The sequence below is a fragment of the Camellia sinensis genome, chromosome 12, assembly GCF_055761805.1.
Source record: "Camellia sinensis isolate YWXY chromosome 12, ASM5576180v1, whole genome shotgun sequence".
In the NCBI taxonomy this organism is placed as follows: Eukaryota; Viridiplantae; Streptophyta; class Magnoliopsida; order Ericales; family Theaceae; genus Camellia; species Camellia sinensis.
This window is the reverse complement of record NC_138972.1, coordinates 126,432,926-126,451,025: the sequence shown is the minus strand read 5'-3', so window position 1 is coordinate 126,451,025 and position 18,100 is coordinate 126,432,926.

Below are 18,100 nucleotides of genomic sequence, written 5' to 3'. Positions count from 1 at the left end.
TTTGGGCTTGAAATCCTCAAAGTTCCCAGAGACCCAGAAAAAATCGTCGTCATTAAGGTCTTTGTTCGGTGTATATTTAACTATCTTCTCTCGGTGGCGGCGAATCCTAAGGTAATAGACCCACCCATCCTCTTTTGAGCCGATGGAGTATTGATGGAAGATTTTGGCCAGGCCAAGGTTTAGTCCGGTTTGGTGGTTCAGTGCGGCTATTCCCATAATGATGCGGTATGAATTGATGGACAGTTGGGTAGGGCATAATCTAGTCTGCCTAAGAAATTCACAGATCAATGGTTGGACCGGAAACCGTAGTCCGGTTTCTATAATGGATAAAAGGGTGAAGGGGACAAAGCCTTCATTATCCCATGGGATGACATCTTTTTTGGCTAAAGTCAAGTGGACATCATCAGGTATGCTATAGTCCTTCCTGAATTCAGCCATGCCACCAGGGGTCTCTACTAGATACCTATACTTACCCATTTGTTGTATAATTTACGAATAAGTTATATCGGTGCAAAAATTGTGCTCAGTAGCTCGGTTGAGCGCGCGCAGGAGTGCCTGGGTAACCTAAGTCTGCAAAGTAGAAAACAAAGGGGTTAAGCACAGATCATTGGACCGTGCTACAAATTAAAAGCAAGGTAAATGAGCCCTACTTCGGCTTTGTGGGCAGGTTCTGTCTCGGTTTGGCAAAATACTTGGTAGTTCGGTTTGAACTTAGGGTACGCAAGATCGGCTTTTCTTTTAAGGTTTGTTATCTCAGTTTGAACAGTGGATTTTTTTACTTCGGTTAAGCCACTAGGGGGAGCTTTCTGAGTTTGGTTTAGAAACTAAGAAAGCTGGCTTAGCCCCAAAGGCTTAGCTCGGTTGATGATCGTGGTTCCTAGTCTAAAATGTTCAAACTTCGTTCAGTGATCTTATTTCGGTTAAGGTGAATCAGAAGGTTATTTGTTGAAGCTGCTACCATCCCTACAAGTTCCAGTTCGGTTATTGACTAAAGTGATCTACCTATGTAGGATAAACAGTACCCTAGTTCGGTCGCTACATTATTTTGGATCTAAGACTAGTTTTCTACAGAAGTTCATACGCGCATGAGTTTTGCTATTGTTTTTTCATGAAAGTACAGAAGCGTAGCAAAAATGGAAGAAATGTTTTGCAAAAACACACTAAACATAATGCATTGAACAGATACGAAGGTAAAACATGGAAGGGAGATGGATTTGCTTACCAGATGGAATAAAAGAGGACTGGAGTCGGCAACAGTATCAGCAAATGAAGAACACGAGCTTGATAATGAAAGAAACAAAGGCACAGAGAGAGAAGACGAAAGAATAGTGGAGAAAGTGATTCAAAAAATAAAAGGGTTATTTTGGTTAATGGACGAAAGGGCGGGACTGTTCAAATTTTTCATACTACGAGGGCGGCGTGACAGCTGCTCCCAGCCTATCAGAACCTGCCACGTGTCATTGGAAAGGGAAGCGTTACAGTCGTGATTGAAGAGACGTTTTGACCGAACAAAATGGAGCCCGGAGTAAAAATTAGCTCGGCTTAAAAGTCTTAAGAGTTTTTAGTTCGGCTGGAGAGGTTAAAGGGTTTTTAGCTCGGCTGGAAAAGCTTAAAAACTCCCGCTCGGCTGATATACTGGTAATCCCAATCATGCTCTGCAGATGGAATTAAGGGGCAATTGAGAGGGTAATTTTTGGGGAAAATTGGGCCGAGCTGTGAGATGGACTTTATGGCCCAAAGTACGAAGGACAGGATAGAAAAGCCCAATAGAAATGTAAAAGTTACTCTGGCCCAGGTGAGGTAAAATTACTTCGGTGCAATAAGATGTAAAGCTACTCCGGTCCGGGCAACTTGGAGTTAGGTCGGTCCCAGTAATAGTCCGGTTGAGACGTATTGAGGTTAGAACGGCCAAAACACTGCTACTCGGTAGCTCGGTCTTGGAGTTGTGCCGGTCGCAATTTGTTAGTTCGGTCCAGTCGTGTTATGGGTTGAGCAGAGGAGAACCGAGATGAGGAGTAAGCAGAACCGAACAAAGAATAGTTTGGCCTAGTCAGTGGCTGTGCATAGCCAAGCTTATTTCGGTCATATCGTAGTTCGACCAAAGTAAAAACCATCCCACTTGGTTTAAGCAGTGGGGGAGGGGGTGTAAAAGGATAAGTATTATCCTTAGGAGTATGAATCCTAGGAGGACTCTGCATGGAGGAATAAGAGTCCTACTAGGATTGTGCCACACGAAACTTATAAAAAGCTCACAAACATCACCTTGGAGGAGGTAACAGAACACAACACACAATTTTTCTTTCTGAAAACATAGAGCTTTGTCTATTTGTCAAGTTTACTGACTTAGGCGTCGGAGAGGTTTCCGGCACACACCCGCCGGCTAGCTCACGTTTATATTTTCAGGTGACAAAGCGACGTCGTACGGAGGAGCGTGGACTTGGTCAACAGGATTATACGAGGAGAATTATTTCTTCCCCGTACAGTTTTGTTTATATATTCATGTGTTTTCATCAAAAGCTATGAAATCCAGAAATTGAAAAACTCAGAAATCCAAAATGTAATAGCACAAAGATTTAAGGAAGATGGTGGTCGTGAGACGACAGAGGAGAGAGGAGCGAGAGAGAGAGAGAATAAGCAACTTAAAGAGACCTTAATCTCCATGTCCACCAAAACATCCAAGAGGGATGTGGAAAATTGATCAAGTTTTTATTTTTTATTTTTATTAACAGTAGTAAAATAATAAAAGGTGTACGGGGAGGAAATAATTCTCCTCGTAAAATCCTGTTGACCAAGTCCACGCTCCTCCGTACGATGTTGCTTTGTCACCTGAAAACACAAACGTGAGCTAGCCGGCGGGTGTGTGCCGAAAATCTCTCCGATGCCTAAGTCAGAAAACTTGACAAATAGACAAAGCTCTATGTTCTCAGAAAAAATTGTGTTCAATTACCTCCTCCAAGGTGATGTTTGTGAGCTTTTATAAGTTTCCTGTGGCACAATCCTAGTAGGACTTGTATTTCTCCATGCAGAGTCCTCCTAGGATTCATACTCCTAAGGATAATGCTTATCCTTTTACACCCTCCCCCACTGCTTAAACCAAGTGGGATGGTTTTCAACATGGCCGAACTACTATATGACCGAAATAAGCTTGGCTATGCAGAGCCACAGAGAAGGCCGAACTGTCCTTAGCTCGGTCTTCTCCTCCAACTCCTTATCTCGGCTTTCCCCTGTTCAACCATGGTGTGTTTAGATCAAACTTCCAAGTAGCAAGTTCTGACCGACCTAACCAAATTATGACACGACCGGACTAAATGTAAGGCCGGACTTACTTCAAATTGCCATCGGACTGGAGTTGCTTTACACATTCTTGAACCGGAGTAACCACACCTCTCCTGGGCAGGAATAATTACACTTCTCCTGGACCGGAGTATCTATGCCTTTACTGGGCCGAAATATCACTATGGCTTCTTACCGATTCCTTCACACTTTGGGCCGCAGGGCCCAATTCACAGCTCGGCCCAATTCTTTCCCAAAAATTACCCTCTCAATTGCCCCTTAATTTCATCTGCACAGCATGACTGAGATTACAAATCCTTCAACCGAGCTGAAGTTCTACAAGTCTTTCCAGCCGAGATAAAAACCCTTCAGCGTATCCAGCCGAGCTAGTTCTACTCCGAGCGCTGCTTTATCCGGCCAAAACGTCTCTTCAATTACGACTGTACCGCTTCCCATTCCCTTGCCACGTGGCGGGCTCTGATAGGCTGTGAGTTGTTATCACGCCGCCTTCGTACTTCGAACTTTTTGAACAGTCCCGCCCCTTTTTGCCGCTTTTTTCTCTCTCCTCTTTCACAAAATAACCATTCTTTTTCTTGAATCATTCACCTTCCATTCTTCATCTTCTCTCTCTGTGTTTTTACTGTTCTTCCGTTGCTTCTGAAGACTGCTTTTGTTTCCACTCTTTCATCTCTAGTCTCCTTTTCTTCAATCTGGTAAGTAAATCCATTCTCCTCTCTCTGTTTTGCTTTTCGCATCTTGCTTTCCATGTTTTTGCAAAACATACTTATATGTTTTTGTTTTTGCTTCTGCACTTTTATGAAAAAACCAGTAGAACTTCAAGTGTGTATGAACTATTATGTAGAAAACCAGTCTTAGATCCAAAATCACATAGCAACCGAACTAGGATCCTGTTTGCTTTAAACAGGTAGATCACTGCAGTCAATAACCGAACTAGAACTTGAAAGTCTCAAAGAGTCACCAACGCCTGATTCATTTTAGCCGAAATAAGATCACCGAGTTTTGAACACATCAAACTAGGAACCTCAGTTTTCAACCGAACTAAGCTTTTGGGGCCAAGCCAGCTTTCTTAGTTTCTAAACCGAACTCAGAAAGCTGCCCCTAGAGGCTTAACCGAAGCAACTTTATTCACACCACAACCGTTTTAGGCCTTGGGGGCTAAGCCAGCTTTCTTAGTTTTTTAGACCGAACTCAGAAGGCTGCCCCTAGACAATAAACCGGTCTGACGAGTAACCTGCTCAAACTGAGCTACCAAACCTCTTGATGAACCGAGGTAGAACCAGTTTATGAGACCGAAGTAGGGCTTTTATACCTTGCTTTTGAATTGTAGCACGGTCCAACGATCAGTGCTTTAACCCCCTCTGTTTTCTACTTTGCAGACTTAGGTTACCCAGGCACTCCTGCGTGCGCTCAACCGAGCTACTGAGCACGATTTTTGCACCGATATAAATTATAAGTAAATTATACATCAGATGGGTAAGTATAGGTATTTAGTTGAGACACCTGGTGGCATGGCCGAATTTAGGAAAGATTACCATATTCCTGATGATGTTCATCTGATGTTGGCCGAAAAAGACGTTATTCCGTGGGAAAAAGAAGGCTTCGTCCCTTTTACCCTTCAATCCATAATAGAAACCGGACTACGGTTCCCCGTCCAACCATTGATCTGTGAATTTCTTAGGCAGACTAGGTTATGCCCCACCCAACTATCCACAAATACATACCGCATTATTATGGGAATAGCCGCACTAAACCACCAAACCGGACTAAACCTTGGCCTGGCCGAAATTTTCCACCAATACTCCATCGGCTCAAAAGATGCTGGGTGGGTCTATTACCTTAGGATTCGCCGCTGCCGAGAGAAGATAGTTAAACACACACCGGACAAAGACCTTAATGACGATGATTTTTTCTGGGTCTCTGGGAACTTTGAGGATTTTCAAGCCCAAATTCCTGGCCGGCCCATAAATTGGAAAAAGGGGGAGCCCGGTAATTTGACCTCGGTCTTCTTCCTTGTATTTTTATTATTTCGGTTTTTTAGTCTATTAACCGAACTAACAGTTCTCCTTTTGCAGATTTTGCCCACCTCCGTTCCCTATATAGCTATCCCAACCTCGCGATATTGCGAGCCGCACTACGGTGCAAAGAAAGAAATTGGGCCAAGCTTCTAAACTTTGAACCGACCTACAGATATAGCGGTCGTCGAAAAGCCCGAGTGACCGATTTCCTTCTTGAGGAAGCACCAGAACCGGACCCAACCTTACTCGAAATACGACTTGTCCCATTAACTGCTGAAGAAGAGATGGCGAAGAAAAGCAGAGTTAGGGCCCTTCTGACCGCAACAACAAGGGCCGAAGTGCAACCATCCACAGAAACGCAGCCCGCCGTTGTGGCCCTCCCTTCTCAGCAGCCTTCTTCTCGCCCCCCAAAACGCGCCTGATCTACATCGACCGAACAACAACTTGTTGATGAGGTTGAAACCATCCCCCAAAGTCCTCAACCTGCCCTCTAACCGGAGCAAACTGACCGAGCAGAATCTTCGAAATGGGCTCCGCAGCTGACCTTCAACGACCGAGACATCAAAGCTACTGATTCGGTTGTTGCCGAAAAAGATCATCTATTGGCTTTTAATCTGGCCAAAAGTGTGTGCCTCCCCAAGGACATGGAGCACCACCTCAAGCAATTGAACACCGAGATGAAGTCCATCCGGTCTACATCGAAGTCCATGATTTTGGTAAGTAGCTCTGTCCGTTTTTTCTTGTTTGAATTTTCCAACTTTTACTTCGGCTCAAGAGACTCTTCGTTTTGTCAGGCCTTACAGAAGAACAACGTAACTTACAAGAAAGTCCAGGAGCTTAGAAAAACCACAAGGCAGGCAATGGCTGAAGCCGAAGCAAAAGCGGCCGAGCTAGATGAAGCCGAAAAGAAAATGGCCGAGCTACAAGCGGAGAACGGCCGTCTTGCCGATCTGGTTAGTTCGGCCGAGGCAAAGAGGCAGAAAGCAGCTATTGCTATGAAGGACAAATATCTGCGCGAGCTGGTAAAACTTGAAAAGAGAAAAGACACCGAAATAAGCCAACTAAAAAAGAGCGTGGAGGCGGCCGAAAAGCAGGGTTACAAGCAGGGTTACAAGAAGGCGGAGGAAGCATATGTGAAACAGTGCGATGCCGCCAAGGAGTTGTTCTTCAAGTGCGGCTGGAGGGCGGCCGTTGAGAAGCTCGGCCTTGATCCACAGACCGAGGTTTTCATCCCTCCAGCCTATTTTATACCGAGCTCTCTTGCGGACTACGCCAATGCTCTGCAACAAGAGTTTCTGGAAGAGTCAGAATCCGATGACTCCATTTCTGAAGATACTCCGGTCGATAATGTGGACCAGCCAGTTCGGTCGGTGCCCATTGTGGAAGACCTAACAGTTGGTCTTCCCAGTGAAACCGTGGTTCCAGCCGAAGTGACTCTCCCTATTGTGAATGAGCTCCCTCAAGAAACCGGTCTTCAAGTTGATGGTGATGCAGCTTTTGACGCCGAGATTGAAGATCTTTTTTCTTGATTTTTTGTTCTTTTCATTGTTGCTCTTTGCCGTTGTAACCGAACTATGAACCTCCTTTGTGATAGTTTCAATGAATGAAAAATTTTGCTTCAACTCTTGTTCCGGTTCTGATATGTATGTTTGTACTTTGTAATGCCTTCAGTTACTCCAACTGTTATTTCGGTTTTGGTTGGTTAAACTACGTTTACTAGCCAACCACTCCTTAGCTGATATAATTACTTCGGCTGAGGAGTACAAAGTGTTTAATCTAGCCAATCCAGCTTCAGCCTTGCACTTACTTCGGCTGAAGAGTAAGAAGTGTTGGTTTATTCCAGCCAACCACTCTTCAGCCTTGCACTTATTTCAGCTGAAGAGTAACAAGTGTTAGTTTATTCCAGGCAACCATTCTTCAGCCACGTACTTACTTCGGCTGAAGAGTAACAAGTGTTGGTTTTTTCCAGCCAACCACTCTTCAACCATGCATTTACTTCGGATGAAGAGTAACAAGTGTTGGTTTATTCCAGCCAACCACTCTTCAGCCTTGCACTTACTTCGGCTGAAGAGTAACAAGAGTTGGTTTATTCCAGCCAACCACTCTTCAGCCATGCCCTTACTTCGGCTGAAGAGTAATAAGTGTTGGTTTATTCCAGCCAACCACTCTTCAGCCTTGCACTTACTTCGGCTGAAGAGTAACAAGTGTTGGTTTATTCCAGCCAACCACTCTTCAGCCTTGCACTTACTTCGGCTGAAGAGTAACAAGAGTTGGTTTATTCCAGCCAACCACTCTTCAGCCATGCACTTACTTCGGCTGAAGAGTAACAAGTGTTGGTTTATTCCAGCCAACCACTCTTCAGCCATGCACTTACTTCGGCTGAAGAGTAACAAGTGTTGGTTTATTCCAGCCAACCACTCTTCAGCCATGCACTTACTTCGGCTGAAGAGTAACAAGTGTTGGTTTATTCCAGCCAACCTCTAAGTTAGTTTTTTCCAGCCAACTTAGAACAATGCTTGCAATATACCTAATCTTTACTAAGGCTAACTTTTATAAAGAACATCTTGTGCTGAAAAGAATTGCTTGTTTTATTGAAGGAAGAAAAAATTACACATGTTTGAAAAAAGAAAAGCTAAAAGTAAAATAACTTGAGATTGGCCGTATTCCATGGCCTAGGGATTGCTTTGCCATCCTTGTCTTCTAGGTGGTATGCCCCTTTGCCTGCTAACCCAACCACCTTATAAGGACCTTCCCAGTTTGGGCCTAACTTTCCATCTCCTGGGTTTGAGGTGTTTCCCATTACTTTGCGCAGTACCCAATCTCCAATCTTGAATTGTCTCGGGTGGACCTTTTTGCTGTATTTTCTGATTAACTCTCGTTGGTATGAGGCGATGTGAACCAGTGCTCTTTCCCTTCTTTCCTCTGCAAGGTCCAGTTCCAATGTTATGGCTTCTCCATTCAAGTCAGGATCAAAATTCTCGCTTCGAATTGTGGGGAGGCCAACTTCTAGTGGGATTACTGCTTCCATTCCGTAGGCTAAGGAGAATGGTGTTTCTCCTGTTGATCGCCGAGGTGTGGTGCAGTAAGCCCATAAAACATGAGGAAGTTCCTCCGCCCACTTGCCTTTTGCTTTCTCTAGCCTTTTCTTTAGTCCATCCAAGACAACTTTATTTGATGCTTCTGCTTGCCCATTTGCTTGAGGATATGCCGGTGTAGAATTGTAGAACTCTATCTTGTACTCTTCACAAAAGTTTCTGAAGATTCTGCCGTCAAACTGAGTACCATTGTCTGAGATCAGTGCTTTTGGTATGCCAAACCGAGTGATGATATTCTGCCAAACAAACTTCTTCACGTCTTTCTCTTTGGTTGATGCCAACGCTTCTGCTTCCACCCACTTTGTGAAGTAGTCTGTTGCTGCGAGAAATAACTTACTGTCGCCGGGCGCTGTTGGAAGTGGTCCTACTATGTCCAAGCCCCACATTGCGAAAGGCCATGGGCTTGTCAGTGGTAGGAGTTCTCTTGCTGGTTGATGTATTTGGTGCGCGAATTTTTGGCATTTCTCACACTTTTTCACATATTTCTCTGAGTCTGCTTGCATATAGGGCCACCAATATCCTTGCGAAATAGCCCTGTAAGCGAGCGACCTTCCCCCTTGATGACTTCCACACACCCCTTCGTGTATTTCAAACAAGAATGCTTCTACTTTGCTGGGATGAACGCACTTGAGGTAAGGCCCAGAGAATGACTTCTTGTATAATGCCAGAGATGGAGATAGCCAAAATCGCTGTGACTTTGCCCTTATTTTGTTGGCTTCTTTTTTCTCTTCCGGTAGGATGCCGTCTTTTAGGAACAGGATGATGAGATCCATCCAAGAAGGGCCTAATTCTGTGCAACATACTTCTTCTGCTTCGGGGTCTTCTATGCTTGGTCTTGGTAAGAAGTCGACGAGTAATGGATGAGGGATTGATGTATCTGCCATTGAGGCAAGGCCTGCTAGTTCGTCCGCTCGGCTGTTTTCCTCCCTGCCAATTTGTTCTATCCTTACTACATCAAATTTCTTGATCTCTGTTCTGACTAACTCTTGGTACTTGGCCATTCTGTCGTCCTTTGCTTCGTATTCGCCAGAAATTTGGTTTACCACCAGCAAAGAGTCACTGTATACCATTAGTTCGGTGGCCTTCATGTAGTATGCCGACTTGAGTCCTGCGAGAAGCGCCTCATACTCCGCTTCATTGTTGGATGCTGGGAAGCCAAGGTTGATTGCTTGCTCTACAACCAGGCCGTCTGGAGAGATGAGGACTATGCCAAGCCCTGCACCATGTCGGTTGGATGCTCCATCGACAAAGAGCTTCCACATCTCTCCAACGAATAACTTCCAGCAAGTGGAAGGATCAGATGATGTCGTGGGGTCTAGAATGGTGTTTTCTTCAAGGTCCATGTTGGCTGTCTGCCCTTCGTCCTCTGTTTGAACTGCTGGTGAGCCTTTGTTTGTCTCTTCCTTGTTGTCCTTAGTATGGTCTGCCCTGGTGCTTAATTGACTACCTTCTACTAGGGGTTGCGCTATTCCGGCGTCAACTTCTGTCCCTAGTTCGGTTGTGTCAGTTAAGTCGACTGGGCAGATATGATGACTTCCAGGAGTAAACTCTGCGACGAAGTCTGCCAAAGATTGGGCTTTTATTGCGGTCTTGGGTTGGAACTTGATGTCGAATTGTCCCAACTCTACTGCCCACTTCAAAATTCGCCCACTAAAGTTCGCCCTTTCAAACAGAGCTTTTAATGGAAAGGCTGTGAGGGCGACTATGGTGTGGGCGTGAAAGTAGTGCGCCAATTTTCTGGATGCCATCATTAATGCTAGTGCTAGTTTCTCCAAGGGCAAGTACCTTGTTTCGGCTCCCAACAATGTCTTGCTGACATAAAAGATGGGCAAGTGTTGTATTCCTTCTGCACGAACCAACACTGCGCTGACTGCGTGCTGAGAGACTGCCAGGTACAAAAAGAGTTCTTCACCAGGTACTGGAGTAACAAGTAGTGGTGGGGAAGACATGTACTCTTTCAAGCTTTCCAGAGCTCGGTCGCATTCTTCATCCCACTCAAATTTGGCCTTTAAAGCTTGGAAGAATGGTCGTAGTCTATCTGATGACCTGCTTATGAACCGGTTGAGCGCAGCTGCCATACCGGTGAGATACTGTACTTCTTTGACTGAGTTTGGTCTCTCCAACTCCTGGATTGCCTTAATTTGAGAGGGGTCTGCTTCTATACCTCGGTTGGTCACCAGGAAGCCCAAGAATTTGCCCGATCCAACTCCGAATGCGCATTTGGACGCATTGAGGCGCAACTTGTGTTTCTTCAGGATCTGGAACATCTCGCCTAGATCTTTAAGATGGTCATTCTCATCCTTGCTTTTGACCACCATGTCATCGATGTAGGCCTCCATTGTTCTGCCTAACAATGGTTCAAACATCTTGGTGACCATCCGTTGGAATGTCGCCCCTGCGTTCTTTAGGCTAAAGGGCATGACCTTGTAGCAATATAATCCCCTTGGTGTCGTGAAGGATGTGACCTCCTGGTCTGGTTCATGCATGGCGATCTGGTGGTAGCCTCTGTATGCATCCAGGAAGCTAAGTCGGTTATGCCCTGCCGTTAGGTCCACCAGTTGATCTATCCTTGGTAGAGGAAAGCTATCTTTTGGGCACGCCTTGTTGACTGTTTTGTAGTCGACGCAGACACGCCATTTACCATTCTTTTTTGGCACTACGACTGTGTTGGAGATCCATCTTGGGTAGTGCACTTCTCTTATTGCTCCTGCCTCCAGCAGGTTGCCTACCTCTTCTGTCACTATTTCGGCGTGGTGGAGTGCCGATCTGCGTGTGCGTTGGATGACTGGTCTGGCGGATGGGTGGACATTGAGTTGGTGACTGATGAAGTTTGGATCAATGCCTGGCATGTCGTAGGGCGTCCAGGCAAACACTTCGATGTTAGAGGTCAAGAATTCCAAGACCTCTAATCTCTCAGCGCTGGATAATGATGAGCCAAGCAAGAAGAACTTATCCGGGTTCTTCTCATCTATTTTTACCTCCACCAATTCCTCCACCGCTTTCTGATCAGCCTCTTTACCGACGTCCGCGAATAGTTCATTACTTTCTGGTTCTTCTACCGAATGAACATATCCTTTGGCAGCGCGGCTGCCATTCACCGTGGCGAAACATTGTTTTGACATGATCTGATCTCCATAGACTTCTTCAATTATACCGGTGTCGTTGGGGAACCTCATTACCTGATGGTAGGATGACGCTACCGAACGCATGGCATGCAGCCATGTTCTGCCCAAGATGATGTTGTAAGTGGAGGGGACCTTCAATACCCAGAACTCCACTTGTTTTGTTACGCTTCCCGCTCTGACCGGAAGAATTATTTTGCCGACGGGCCATTCTGGCATGGAGTTGAATCCAATTAGGGGAGAAACTGCAGGCGCTAAGTCTTTGTCTTGTAGCTTCAACTGTTTGAATGTTTCGTAGTACATGATCTCACATGAACTACCCTGGTCAATCAGAATCCGCTTGACGTCAAAATCTTTGACTCGGAGAGTGACAACCAGAGCATCATTGTGAGGACAGTATATTCGATCCAGGTCTTTATCCGAAAAAGACATGACGTTTGTTGCCTCTGTCTTCCCTTTCTTGGTGGCTGGTTGGGCACCTAGCACTTCTCTAAAGTGCTCAGCCTTTTTAATTGATCCTCTGAGCTCGCATACGCGCTCAGGTTCAAAAACTCCATGTATGACATTGATAATACCTTGAGGCGGTGCGTCGATTGGCATTCTGTTGGGATGGTTATTATGGTCTTGGGGGGCTGGTTGCGTCTCTCCTTCAATGTATTTGTCCAAGTGGCCTGCTGCCACCAATTCTTCCAAGTGCTGTCTCAGTGGCGTGCAATTCTCAGTTCGGTGCCCCTTTTCTTTGTGGAAGGTGCACCGTGATCTGTCGTCGTAATTTTTCTGAGCTTCCCCCAGCTTGGCTGGCCACTTGACAAAAGGCTCGTCTTTTATTTCGCTCAGAATCCGATATATTGGTTTTTTGAACACCGTTGTTATGGCAGTGCGGATTCTCAACCATCTTTTGTTTGGGTCTTCTCCGTTATCTCGTCTGTCACGCCCATTTTTATTCTGCTGATCTACTGCATTGACCTTTGCTGAGGTCCTCTTTTCTTGTACCGCGGTTGCGCTAGATTTTACTTTGGCACGTGCGCCATCCTCTTCTACCCTGATGTGCTGATGCACTCTCTCCATCAGGGCTTCCATGGTAAGGGGTGGCGTCATAGTGATCGAGTCCCTTAGTCTGTTTCCGACTGGAAGGCCTCTTTTATACTGCGCAATGGCTAGATTGGTGGGGCAGTCTCCAATCTGGTTGAATGTCTCCCAGTAGCGACTGTTGTAAGATCTGAGGGTCTCTTTTTCACCCATGTCGATGGAGAGTAACTGGTCTATCTCCACCGGTGTTTTAGTGTTTGTTCGAAACCTTGTTACGAACGCTTTTGCCAATTGGGCCCAGGAGGCTATGCTGCCCTCTGGGAGCTTTTCGAACCAAGTCAAGCCTAGGTCGCCAAGGCTTGACGGGAAGAGTATACACATTAAGGCCTCGTTTCGCTTGTACACAGCCATGACTTGGCGAAAATGGCTCAAGTGTGAATATGGGTCTGTCTTCCCTTCATATGTAGTGAATTTCGGCTGAAGGAAGCCTGATGGTAGGGTTGCGTTTTCAATTGCAGGAACAAACGGCGAAGTCTGTAGTCTTGCTAAGGCTTTGTCCGTTGGTTCATATGCTGGGTGCGGTATTGGCATTCCAACCTCGACGCTTCCATGCGTCCGAGGAGCCAACCGTTGTAAGGCAGAGACTCTGTGTGGATCGCGTGCCCTGGCATCCTCCTTGCATCGTGCTTTTTCTTCGAGCACGGTTCGTAGGTCGGATGACCTGGGCAGCTCTGTCTGTCTAGATCTGGTTTGGTGTGAGTACGAAGGCCAATACGTGCTTCCTTCAGTGTATGATCTTTCGGATCTCGTCCTCTCAGACCTGGAGTGACGAGTTCTGGAGGATAAGGAATGAGTGTCGCCTGTCCTGAGGCTTCTGCTTTCTCCGTGGGAGGGTGTAATATTCCTACTACGATTCTCTGAGTGGCGAGGGGGCGTCTTGTGCTTGCGCCCCTCTCCTATCGCCACATCTTTAGTCTTCATCTGGCGTTTCAAAGCCTCCATGTCCGCCGTCATCTTCCGAATTAGTTCATCTTGCTCCTTCACGCGATCCTCCAGGGCTTGAGGATCAATTCTCCTCCTTTGCCTGTCAGGACTTTGAGAGTGACGAGGGCTGTTATTCCGCCTTCCCCTGCCACTCCTCCTGGAGTTATGTTGTTGGGGCTCCAGATCTGCCATAGGAGGGACAGAGGGTAATCCTTCTCGCCTTGCGCCCCCGTCTGGAGTTAGCCCGTCGACGGCGGACTGCGGTAGTTCTTCAATGTGTGCCATTGATTGAGAAAATGAGAAGCTTAGTCAAGAGGTTTTTGTTCTTGTCTGTTTGTTCCCATAGACGGCGCCAATTGTACGAGGAGGAAATAATTCTCCTCGTAAAATCCTGTTGAACAAGTCCACGCTCCTCCGTACGACGTTGCTTTGTCACCTGAAAACACAAACGTGAGCTAGCCGGCGGGTGTGTGCCGGAAACCTCTCCGATGCCTAAGTCAGAAAACTTGACAAATAGACAAAGCTCTATGTTCTTAGAAAAAATTGTGTTCAATTACCTCCTCCAAGGTGATGTTTGTGAGCTTTTATAAGTTTCCTGTGGCACAATCCTAGTAGGACTTGTATTTCTCCATGCAGAGTCCTCCTAGGATTCATACTCCTAAGGATAATGCTTATCCTTTTACACCCTCCCCCACTGCTTAAACCAAGTGGGATGGTTTTCACCATGGCCGAACTACTATATGACCGAAATAAGCTTGGCTATGAAGAGCCACAGAGAAGGCCGAACTGTCCTTAGCTCGGTCTTCTCCTCCAACTCCTTATCTCGGCTTTCCCCTGTTCAACCATGGTGTGTTTAGATCAAACTTCCAAGTAGCAAGTTCTGACCGACCTAACCAAATTATGACACGACCAGACTAAATGTAAGGCCGGACTTACTTCAAATTGCCACCGGACCGGAGTTGCGTTACACATTCTTGAACCGGAGTAACCACAGCTCTCCTGGGCCGGAATAACTACACTTCTCCTGGACCGGAGTATCTATGCCTCTACTGGGCCGAAATATCACTACGGCTTCTTACCGATTCCTTCACACTTTGGGCCGCAGGGCCCAATTCACAGCTCGACCCAATTCTTTCCCAAAAATTACCCTCTCAAAAGGAAATATACTTTTTAATGTTCAAAGAAATTTTTTTCTTTTTTTTAAAAGCACGTTGAATTTTTTCAAACATATATGTAAATTAATCATGACATGTTTATGTCTTCCTGTTTTTTTTTTTTTTTTTTTGTCTTTTTTTTTATAGTGTTAGCAAAATCATAAATAGAAATATATTTTTATAATTGTATTCAAGTTTAGCATTGTTATTGTAAATAATTTTCAAACATCTAACTAAACATGAAATTCACTAGAATAGTCATTTTTAAACATTTAATTTCATGACAAAACAAATATGGTGTACACATCATTTCAGTCAAAAGTTCCAAGATTATTTATCTATTGTATTGCAATCCTCTCTTTTAATCTAAGATCTTAAGACCTTTTAATTATTAGCGGGTATAAATTTATGAAAATTGATTATTTTCACTGCTACAACATAATATTTATGCGATTTTTATAATTATGTTAAATTGTAGCAGTGAAAATGGTTCACTAGAACTTATATTTGTTCTAGCGAAAGATAATATTATATTTGTTCACAATATATGGTTCACTAGAACTTTTTCATAAATTAAATGGTTCACTAGAACTTCTTTGAATTGTCTATAGTTTTGGTGAACAGGAAGAAAAAATGTATTAAAATGTGTGAGAAATGAATCAGCTTGTTTGGTTTTGATTTTTAGAAAACACTTTTTAAAAAAATATAATTTTTTATTTTCTGTATTTTTTTGTTTTCAATGATTTTTTAATATTTTAAGCAAATTTTTTTTGAACTTTTAGACACACCTAACATAAATACACTTACAAAGTATAATATTTGTGAAAAAAAATCTTTAAAAAATTCACTAAATACCAAAAATATTTATAAAAAAACCCAAAATTCAGTACATTTTTCTTAATTTTGTGTATTTATTATTTTTTTAAAATATTTTTTCATGAATATTTTCCTATTTAGATACATCTAAGTAAGGTGCATTTAAAAAAATAAAAAAATTACTTAATATTTTTAAAATATTCAATAAAAATAAAAAAACATGAAAAAAAAACTCAATTTTTAAAAATCTGAAACTAAACACACTAACTAATTTTATGAATACAAAGAGATCACAAACTTGGACAAGATTTTTTAAAACTAGACCTGCTCACAAATCTTGTCTTCGTATCCAAACTATATAATAAAAATAAAAATAGAAAGTGTAAAAATTACATTGAGAGTGCTTTGTTTGGTTAAGACCCATTTTGGCAATTATTTATTTTAGTCAAAAAATTATTAGAAAAAAAAAAATTGACTCTCCTTTTTATTTTATTTTTTTCACATATTTTTGTAAAAAGTTACTAAAAAAGTCAATTATCAAAAACAATCCTAGGTTGCGTTTGGTTTAGTTTTAAAATTATGATTTGAGAATAAAATTGTATTTTCTAATTGTGATTCTGCAAAAATTTAATTAGTTTGGTAAAATAAATAGAAAAATCACTCATTGTTCGCTTGTTTTTTTTTTGTTTTTTTTAAATAAATTAGTTTCTAATGAACAAAATTTAAAAAATCTAACTCAACCAAATAAAAAAAATTTCCCAATTTTTATTTACTCTTAAAATTATGAGGTTGCAAATAATAGGCTAAATTATAAATACTGGTTTGTTTAAAATACGAATTACCCAATGTAATTCTATTAATTATAAATACTTTTTTATCATAATTTTTTTACTTAACAAAATTAAAAGAAAAAAAATCTTAACTACATTCCTATAAAATAATAAATTTTCTTAGATTATTAATTAAAATATGTTTATAATATCATTAAAATCTAGGGTAAATTACATTGACACTTGAGGTTTGGTCAGATTAGATCCTACCTTGATGTTATAGAAATTATATTTTCACCCACGTGGTTAATAGTCTCATTTCACAAACCCCCTATTCATATAAAAAATAATATTTTTTGGTAAAAAAAAGAGGAAATTACATTAAAAACAAAAAGATTAAAAAAAGAAACAAACAAAAAAACAAACAAAAGAAGTAAAGCAAAATAAGAAAAAAGAGAGTGTATGAATTTAATATCTTTTTGATACCAATGTTAATTCCGTCTAAATTATTACAATGACAGGGGGTCAGTGTAATTTCTCAAACATCAGGAGTGATATGTGTTAAACACAAACCTCAGGGGTGTAAGTGTAATTTACCATAAAAAATATTAATTGATTTTATAATTTATTAATATTAATAAAATTGATCATTTATGTATGATTAAAAATTTAAAGAGACAAATTATAATTTTCAAAATTATAGAGAATAATCTGTATTTTAAACAACTTTAAAGATGTATTTATAATTTATCATAAAGTAATGAGAAGTTATTAGTTGGTCTAAGGGCAGCGCCGCGTGATACTCTATATACATGGTGATTGATAGAGGGGGTAATATTCATGATTTTGTATTAAGTGATTAAAAAATACGAGAGATTATGAAATTTGTGATTGATCTTGTCACGTGGTGCCTCAAGACTAATCAATCAGCGTGTTTGGTTTTAGTTTTTCTAGGAATTGAAACTTGTTTGGTTTAACTTTCAAAACATAATTTTTGAAAAAAAATTCAAAAAAATGGTTGGAAATTTTTTGATTTTTTTTTTCCAAAATCACACTTTTTCTTACACATCAATCAATTACTTTTTTTCTATCCTCTCTTATTCTCAATCACTTTTTTTCTCACACACATCTACTCAACTACAACAAAATATAAAATCATCCCAAACTACAAAACTATTTTCAAAATATACAACCAAACAAATCAAAAAAAATTCTAAACTTTTTTCCAAATTTTTTTTTTTTAAATTTATCTCAAAACACAAACCAAGCACACCCTGAGTTTTTTGTTTTTCGTATTTTTTTAGTTTTAGTAAATATTTTTAAAATTTTAAATAATTTTTTTTAACTTTTTTAAATGTACCTTACTTAGATATATCTAAATAGTAAAATATTTATAAAAAAATATTTTTTAAAATTAATAAATATAAAAAAATATGAAAAATATAATTTTTTATTTTTTATATTTTTGGTATTTAATAAATTTTTTGAAGATTTTTTTCAAAAATATTGTACTTTTTAAGTTTATTTATATTAAATATGTATAAAAAAAATTATTTAAAATATTAAAAAAATTTATTAAAAATAAAAAAAAAATTAAAAATCAAAACCAAACCAGCTGAATAGTTTTTCAAAACAAGTAACATACCTTGGGAAACTTGGTTGACAAGCTAAGGATACACACAATCACCATTTACGTGGAAAACACCCCCGTCATCATCACATTTACGTGGAAAACCACCCCCAGCTAAGCTACTCTTATGCCATCCGCATCCGCAATAGGATAGCTAAAAAGATTTATTAAAGTCTGTTATATGATAAAAA